This window comes from Gossypium arboreum, chromosome 6 (assembly GCF_025698485.1).
Source record: "Gossypium arboreum isolate Shixiya-1 chromosome 6, ASM2569848v2, whole genome shotgun sequence".
Taxonomy (NCBI): Eukaryota; Viridiplantae; Streptophyta; class Magnoliopsida; order Malvales; family Malvaceae; genus Gossypium; species Gossypium arboreum.
This window is the reverse complement of record NC_069075.1, coordinates 87481106-87489524: the sequence shown is the minus strand read 5'-3', so window position 1 is coordinate 87489524 and position 8419 is coordinate 87481106. Positions and strand designations below refer to the sequence as shown.

The following is an 8419-nucleotide window of genomic DNA, read 5'->3' as shown; positions in this document are numbered from 1 at the left end:
AAGATAGAAATATTGTGGTTAGAAATGTGAAATAAGTGAAAATATGGGCTATTATAATACCATATAGAATTCGGCTAAGGTGGATTGTGGTTAAAAATGTGTAATTTACCATTTTATGTATAAATGACTAAATTGAAAAATAGTTAAAATTATGCGGGCAAATATGTAAATTTCCATATATGTGAATTAGGGACTAAATTGAAATGAATGGTTACTGAAATGAGATGAAATTTGTTAAATGAATGTTTTGAATTGAGTTACAGGTCTGGTAATTACTCTTAACCTATTCCGGCGACGGTTACGAGTTAAAGGTGTTACACAAAGTACCTGAAGGTGCACTACGATTGATGCTATAACCATATTCACTAAAGGACAGAGCTCGAGCCTGGTTGAACTCATTGCCACCAAAATCAATTTCCACATGGCAAGAGTTAGCAGAAAGATTCCTCATGAATTATTTACCGCCTAGCAAGAATGCTAAGTTGAGGAACATATTATTGCTTTCCAACAAATGGATGATGAGTCCTTGTATGAGGCATGGGAAAGGTACAAAGAATTATTATGGAAGTGCCCTCATCATAGAATCCCTCATTGCATCCAACTTGAAATGTTCTATAATGGTCTAAATGCTTACATGAGGATGGTAGTGGACTCTTCTGCTAATGGTGCTCTACTTTCTAAGTCTTCAAATGAGGCTTATGAAATCATCGAGAGGATTGCCAGCTATAATTATCAATGGCTAACTAATAGAGTAGTGTCAGGAAGACGAGTCACCGGAATACATGAAGTAGACACTCTAACCTCACTCACATCTCAGGTATCCTCGATTTCCTCAATGCTTAAAAAATTTACCATTAATGGGTTTAATAGTTTTGCAGCACAGCCACCGAATCAATTTGAAAATGTAGCCCCTGTCTATTGCGGAGAAGGACATCTGTTCGAAGAATGTCCATCAAACCCAGAATTCATGTATTACATGGGTAACCAGAACCAAAACCGTGGAAGGCAAGGACTACAATCCAATTCCTATAACCCATCATGGGGAATCCACCCTAATTTCTCCTAGATTAACCAAGGGGCTAGACCCAGTAACACATACGCCCAACCTAGACTGACCCAACCACCTATTTTTACCTAACAAGTTGAAAAACAACCTCAAGTTGAACCATCCAACGACTTAGAAAACTTGTTGAAAGCATACATAGCCAAGAATAATGCCTTAATCCAAAGCCAAGTAGCTACATTGAAAAACCTGGAAAACCAGACCACAAGGTGCTTTACCTAGGGATATGGAGAATCTGAGGAATCCAGGGAAGGAGCATTGTAAATCGTTGACATTGAGGAGAAGAAAGACATTAAAGCCCAACACCTTCGAAGTTGAAAAGGAGACAACTGATTCTCAAGACTTAGAAGAAGTTCAAATGAGTGTTGAAATTTTAGTTTCACCGGAACATGAATTTGTAAAATCCAATAAGGTAACTTCTAAACCAGCTAATTCTGATAAACTGATAACTTCGTTAGTTGCAGACTTGCCACAGAAGACGAATCAACCAATTCTAGCAAAAAAGCCTCCACCACCCTACCCTCAAAGACTTCAAAAGTAAAAGTAGGAAGTTCAATTTAAGAAGTTCCTAGACGTACTCAAGCAACTTCATATCAACATCCCATTGGTTGAAGCACTTGAACAAATGTCGAACTATGTCAAGTTCATAAAGGATATCCTGTCAAAAAAATAAAGACTTGGAGAATTTGAGACGATAGCCCTAAAAAAGGAATGCAGTGCATATCTTTAAGACAAACTACCCCCAAAGATGAAGGATCCTGGATGTTTTACCATACCTTGCAACATTGGAGCAACATATTGTGGTAAGGTACTATTTGATATGGGTGCGAGTATCAACTTGATGCCTGTAACACCTCTTACCCGTATCCGAGGTCAGGACAGGGTACGAGGCATTACCAGACTTAAACAGAAACAGACATGCAAAACCGGGTCATAAAATTTCATCCAATCTAAAGTCAATCAAATGAAGTTAAATTGTCCTTATTATGGGCCTATGAAGCCCAAAACATACATTATTGGCGATCCGGGACTAAACCGAGAACTCACAAAAATTCTAAGAAAATTTCTAGGTTAAAGCCTGACACGCCCTTGTGGAGGCAATGCACACGTCCGTATGCTTGAAGACACGCCCATGTCGCACACCCGTGTGGAATTATTGGATTTATTTTCCAATTCGAACCTATAGGGGTTTTCACACGACTGAGCATGCGCCCGTGTCCTTGGCCTGTGTTGCTCACACGGCCTAGGACACCCCCATGTGGTAACCCGTGTGATTGTGGCGAGCATTCAGTTTATGACGTCATCATACAAATTTGAGGCACACGGCCAAGCACACACCCGTGGCCAAAGGCCGTGTCCTCCACACAGTTGAGACACATGGCCGTGTCTCTACTCGTGTGCTTACTACCATGCATATTGACCTAAAATTCAAGGAGTAGGGACACACGGTCGAACGACACGCCTATGGGGGAGGCCGTATGTCATACACGGCCTAGACACATGCCCGTGTGTCTACCCGTGTCGACCATTTGGAGGCTACTCTCCAAGCCATTGGTCACCCTTAAACAATCATACATTTCCATATGTTCAATGGCATATCATATGATGTATTTGGACACTTAAACATGCAACATTATAGCATCACTATGACCACTTTTCACATTAGTCCATTAGTATTTACACAACCTTATCTTTTAGTCGTTCCACACCAATTTCATCGTTTACCATATTCCGTATTATCAATCCATTATGAGTGCTAAATCATGCAATCACATACTAGCAAATAAATAGTCATCCATCAAACCAACACATACACATCTTAGTATGCATGTAAAGGTAAACTTAGGGATAAATCCCAATCATTAATATGGACCAAATCACATGGCCATATACAAAATAATCAATGCCCAAATGAACCATTACACATGGCTACTTCAACATGACACATATACACAAAATACACAAGTTTCCTATACATGCCATGACCAAAATAATTGAACCCATTTATACCCAAAATCCTTGAAGATAGTGTGATCCGAGCTCCGACGTCTCCTGATCCTTTGAGCTAGCTTGACATATCTAAAGAGAAGGGAAAAGAAAGGAGGGTAAGCTATAAAGCTTAGTAAGTACACACAAATAATCTACATTTTGCAACTATTAATAATCTAAGCATAATTACTTATCCATTATGATACTTTTCATCATGTCATATGTAGACTTACCTTCAATATTCATATGCACATGGTTTTCCAAATACATATCTTTCATAATATCATCATATACTAAGTCCTCATAGGGTTTTAGTACATACCTGTGCCATCTTGCACACATATAGCTTACTTAAATTTTACTTTCGGAATTCATATTACGTTACCCGTTGAACACTTGGAATATGATTAGGACACGCGGAAGAAATGCACAGAAGTGCCTGAACGTAGCCTTAGCTACCTGACAGAAAGTGCACCGAAGTGCCTCATATCACAGAATCACATTCCGCTTTCAACGGGGCTACTCAAAGAGCTAAGAGAGTATCCAAGCACAACTCAGGATACCCAGCACCCGGACCCTAGCATGTATCACATATTAAATGATCTCATAACACACATGACTATCCTAGTGACATGTCACTTGTATCCTAAACTATTCCTAAGGTTCAAATGAGATTTTAGACTTCCAGACCTTTATCGAACGTGCTCGCATAATAGTTTCTTTCACATGGCCAGCGTCTCATAATCATATAGCAAAGCATCAAAACATGTTATATTATCAACATAGCCAAATAAGCATATTAAGCATACACATATCAATAAATCATTTAATAACAATAAGTAATGTATTTATTTGCATGTGTACTTACCTCGGTATAAAATATTAGAAATCAAGCCTAAACCTCGTAAACCTTGTTCTTTCCTTGATCAAGGCCTGTATCTCAATTCTTTAAATCTATAATAGAAATTTTAGCTTGTTTAATACCTACATTACTCAAAATGATCCAAAATTTATATTTGGGTAAAATTACTATTTTACCTCTATACTCTCATATAGTTGCAATTTAGTCCCTAGGCTCGAATAATACTATGTACGGGATTTCTTAGTTACTCAAGCCTAACCGAATATTTTTCATGTTCATAACAACCCACATTTTCCTTCATTTCACATTTTTCCCTCTTCTACAACTTTTACAAAATAGTCCTTAAAGTATTTTTCATGAAAATCTACTTAGTAAAAGTTGTTTACCATTCTTTGAACTCTCATATCCTTCCATAACTCATCAAAACATAAGCTTCTCATACATGGGTAAATTTATAAACATGAACCCTAGCATGAAATATGGGTAGAAATAGAGAGAGCAAGTTACCAGGATTTCAAAAATACGAAGAACATTAAAAACGGGGCTTGGGAGCACTTATTGATCGCGTTATTTCGTGATAGGTTTTAAATATTTATAATTACTCGTTCTTAAACTAACTATTATTGCGATGTAGGCAAGTGTACCTATCGAACAATAGTATAGTCTTAGCAAGACCGGATTGTCGAACCCAAAAGAACTAAAAGTACTAGTAATGACTGTCTTTTTATTATCTAGCCTAAGAATAAAGAGGTTTTGTTTTAATTAACTAATTATCTAAACTAAGAACACACAGAGAAAAGAATTGGGGAATTGCTTTTGGGAAAATCGATTGACTTAAGACAATACCTAAGGAAACAGCCACCTAGACTTTACTTGTTATTCTGGCTCCGAATCGAATGATTTATTCATTCAACTTGTTCCGTAGAGATCCCTAAGTTATGTTATTATCCCTATTCAAGACTAATAACATCTAATCCCTAGATTGAATAACCGAGACTTTTCTCTAATTAACACTCTAGGGTTGCATTAACTCGATCTATGGATTCCCTTATTTGGTTTCACCCTAATCCGACAATATCTTGTCAGCCTATGTCTAGGCGCGCAATCAACTCCGCTTAATTATGACAAATGTAATCTTAGACAGGGTCTATTCCTCCTCTGAATAAGAGCATGTCTTGAATCAGTATCCTGGGATATCAAAACAAGAATTAAGAACACATAATTAGGAACAAGTTAAATATTTATCATACAATTCAGAAAATAATAACAAGATTCGTCTTAGGTTTCACTCCCCTTAGGTATTTAGGGGTTTTAGTTCATAACTAAATAAGAAAAAATCTCAGAAGAATAAAGAATACAAAACATAAAGAAAACCCAAAACTCCTGTAGGGAAATTGAGGAGATATCTTAAGTCTTGATGACCGAATCTTAAAACCTTTCTCCAGGGTGATACCTTTAAGAATACCTTGTCACCCACTTGATACTCAATTTCTTTTCTTTTCAAATTTGCATATGATTGCTGTCTATTCGACGCTGCTTTCAAACAATCTTGAATCACCTTAACCTTATCCTCAGTTTATTTGATCAAATCAACTCCGAAAATTTTACTTTCTTTAAGTTCTATCCAATACAAAGGAGTTCGACATTTTCGGCCATATAACGCCTCATAAGGTGCCATCTTTAAACTAGACTGATAACTGTTATTATAAGCAAATAGACCAAAGGTAGATAATTTTCCCAACTACCTTGAAACTCAAGAACATGACATCTAATCATATCTTCAAGTGTCTGAATTATTCTCTCAGATTGTCCATCAGTTTGTAGGTGGAAACCAGTACTAAAATTTAGTTTCGTTCCCAAAGTCGCTTGCAACTTTTTCCTAAATCATGACGTAAATCTCAGATCTCTATCCAAAATAATCGACAATGGCACACCATAAAGTCTAACAACTTCTAAAATGTACAAATCGGCTAACTTATCTAGAGAATAATCTATGCGTACCGATATAAAATGGGCCGATTTAGTCAATCTATCGACTATCACCCAAATAACATATTTTTTTCTCGGAGTCACTAGCAACCGGGCCACAAAATCCATAGTGATCCAATCCCATTTCCACTCAGGGACTATAATAGCCTGGAGAAGACCTGAGGGTACCTGATGTTCAACTTTAACCTGTTGACAAATCAAACATCTTGTTACAAATTTTGAGATATCTCTTTTCATGCCATTCCATTAATAAACTTTCTTCAAGTCATTGTACATCGCCGTACTTCCCGGATGGGCTAACATACAACTATTATGTGCCTCGTGTAAAATAGTCTGGATCAACTCAATATCCTTTGGAACACAGATTCTTACCCGAAATTTTAGGCATCCCTCAGAGTCAATCTGGAAGTTGGGTTCACTAGTTGATTCACACTGAACTTTCTTAGCTTGTAATTTTTCATCAGATTTTTGAGCTTCACAAATTTGACGGAGAAGAGTTAGCCTAGTTCTCAATTCAGCTAAAGTGGAACCATCATTATATAAGGTCATCTGAGTATTCATTGCCCTTGAAGTGAATAGAGACTTCCTGCTCAAAGCGTCAACGACCACGTTCGCCTTTCTCGGATGGTAATCAATTATAAGCTCATAATCTTTTAAAATTTCCAACCATCTCTGTTGTCTTAAATTCAAATCTTTTTGATTCGTCAAATACTTGAGGCTCTTATGATCGGTATAAACATGACATTTTTCCCTAAACAAATAATGGTGCCAAATCTTCAAGGCAAACACTATGGCGGCCAATTCCAAATCACGAGTTGGATAATTCTTCTCATGAGTTTCAGTTGTCTCGAAGTATAGGCTACAACTTTTCCTTCTTGCATAAGCACACATCCTAGTCCATTCAAGGACGCATCACTGTAAATTACAAATTCTTTCCCTAGTTCCAATTGTACTAGCACTGGCATCTTAGTCAATAGCATTTTCAACTTTTCAAAGCTTTGTTGGCACTTTTCTATCCACTCAAACTTAACATCCTTTTGTAGCAGTCTCGTCATAGGAGTGGCTATCATAGAAAATCCTTTTACAAACCTTCGGTAATAACCGGCTAAGCCCAAAAAGCTCCTAACTTCAGTTACATTCCTTAGAGGCTTCCATTCAACAATGGCAGAAATTTTACTAGGATCAACCAAAATACCATCACTGGAAACAATGTGGCCTAAGAATCCAACTTCCTGAAGCCAGAACTCACTTTTACTGAACTTGGCATATAATTGCTTATCCATCAAAGTCTGCAAAATGATCCTCAAATGTTTGGCATGTTTTGCCTCATCTCTAGAGTAAATTAAAATGTCATCTGTGAACACTACAATAAACTTATCCAGGTATGGACGAAATATTCTACTCATCAAATCCATAAACACAGTCGGAGTATTCGTCAATCCAAAAGGCATAACAAGGAATTCGTAGTAACCATACCTTGTTCTAGAAGTAGTCTTAGGTACGTCTGTCTCCTTAACTCGCAGCTGGTAATAACTAGACCTTAAGTCTATCTTGGCAAACCATATTGCTCCTTTCAGCTGATCGAACAAATCATCAATTCTTGGCAATGAATATTTGTTCTTAACCGTTACCTTATTAAGTTGCCGGTAATCAATACATAATCTCATGGAACCATCCTTCTTCTTTATGAATAACACGAGAGCACCCCAAGGTGAAAAACTGGGTCTCGTAAAGCCTTTGTCAACCAATTCTTGCAACTATGACTTTAATTACCTTAACTCCGTTGGAGCCATCCTATATGGAGCGATAGAGATAGGTCCAGTCCCTCGCATTAACTCAATACGAAATTCAACTTCCCTAAGCGAGGGTAAACTTGGAAATTCTTCTGGGATCACATACAAAAACTCACATACAACAAGCACTGATTCGACTTTCAACTCAGATTCCTTTGTATTCAACACATAAGCCAGATATGCTTCATATCCTTTTCTCATACATTTCTGATCTGTCACCAAAGAAATTACGATTGGCAAGCAACTAAGTTTGTCTAATTCGACTCGAAAGACTTCACCATTCTCATGTCTTAATTCCATAACCTTCCGTTTACAATCTACTATAGCACTATAAAGCGTCAACCAATCCATACCCAAAATAACATCGAATTCATCAAACGGGAATAACATTAAGTTGGCCGAAAAACAAAGACCTCTAGTCATCAAAGGGCGTTTCTTGCATACTTTATTGACTAAGACATGCTTGCCTAACGGGTTTGACACTCTAATCACAAATTGTGTAGATTCCACGGGTAAATTCAAGCTAGATGCCAATTTCATGCATGCATACGAATGTGTAGATCCTGGATCTATCAAAGCAATAACAACAGTGTCATAAAGAGAAAATGTACTAGTGATCACGTCAGGCAACATGCTTCTTCACGTGTTCATATGGCATAGGCTCTAACTGGAGCCCTAGCCTCAGATTGTACTACCGTCTCTAGTGTCATATTTTTGCTGTCA

General features: G+C 37.4%; 1 non-coding gene across 1 annotated transcript; it reads right to left on the bottom strand.

Moving 5' to 3' along the window:
• Positions 1-479: 479 nt before the first annotated feature.
• LOC128294272 (small nucleolar RNA R71) lies at positions 480-585 on the bottom strand. The gene has a single exon (XR_008284586.1). It is a non-coding gene; the product is annotated as a small nucleolar RNA R71 (small nucleolar RNA).
• Between the last annotated feature and the right edge of the window lie 7834 nt (positions 586-8419).